Source organism: Onychomys torridus, chromosome 7 (genome assembly GCF_903995425.1).
Source record: "Onychomys torridus chromosome 7, mOncTor1.1, whole genome shotgun sequence".
Taxonomy (NCBI): domain Eukaryota; kingdom Metazoa; phylum Chordata; class Mammalia; order Rodentia; family Cricetidae; genus Onychomys; species Onychomys torridus.
In genome coordinates this window covers 75,701,296-75,702,345 of record NC_050449.1, presented here as the reverse complement: position 1 = coordinate 75,702,345, position 1,050 = coordinate 75,701,296, and the positions used below count along the sequence as shown (strand labels likewise).

The following is a 1,050-nucleotide window of genomic DNA, read 5'->3' as shown; positions in this document are numbered from 1 at the left end:
ACTGCAGAATAATGGAAAGCAGTTACTCAGCGGCTCTCCCTTTCCACATTAGGGGTTCGCAAACTTGAATCATGTTTTAACGTATTTACTACCATTTCCTTTCCATTGCTTCCTTATCATCAGAAGTAATAGTGGAAGAGGAACGAACAGGGCATGGACATATAATTTTATCTCCCAAAATACTTACAGTGTAATGCACCCTCAACCCATGTTCTTACTCACTTGGCAGAATCACTGCTATGTGGATTTCATTAACTAATCTTAAAGATAAAGGTTCTCAATTCACAGAAATTAAGAAAGTTGCAGAAGGTACCATGCCATTTCCCAATCATCCATGCGGGGAAGAACATGTCCCCATCTGCTTCTTTATGTGAAGAATCCGTATGTTTTGGATGAAACTAAATACCATTCTGTTAATGAAAATATCCAAACACACACAAAAAGTACTACACTATCTCACTCACATGAAAATTTAAAAGTTGTGCTCACTTTGGTAGCACATACACTGAATTGGAATCATACAGAGAAGATTAGAACAGTCCCTGTGCAAGGATGACATGCAAATTTGTGAAATAATATTGTGTCCCCCAATGTATTGTGCACCTTAACAAACTTATCTGGGGTCAGAGAATAGAACAGCAGCTAGACAGACATAGAGGCCAGAAAATGGTGGCACACACACCTTTAATCCTAGCATTCTGGAGGTAGAGATCCACCCTGATCTCTGTGAGTTCAAAGCCACACTGGAAACATCCAGGCATGGTGACTCATGCCTTTAATCCCAGGAAGTGATGGCATGAAGCAGAAAGGTATATAAGGTGTGAAAACCAGGAACTAGACCCTGTTAAGATTTTATGCTTTTGAGCATCAGTTCAGATGATGACACAGAGACTTCCAGTTTGAGGAAACAAGATCAGCTGAGGAATTGGCAAGGTGAGGTTAGCTGTGGCTGGTTCTGTTTCTCTGATCATTCAGCATTCACCCCAATACCTGGCACCGGATTTGTTTTTATTAATAAGACCTTTTAAGATTCATGTTACAGTGAAATGT

General features: G+C 40.0%; 1 pseudogene; it reads left to right on the top strand.

Moving 5' to 3' along the window:
- The first annotated feature begins 481 nt into the window (after nt 1-481).
- LOC118588100 lies at nt 482-582 on the top strand (annotated as a pseudogene).
- The last annotated feature ends 468 nt before the right edge of the window (nt 583-1,050 follow it).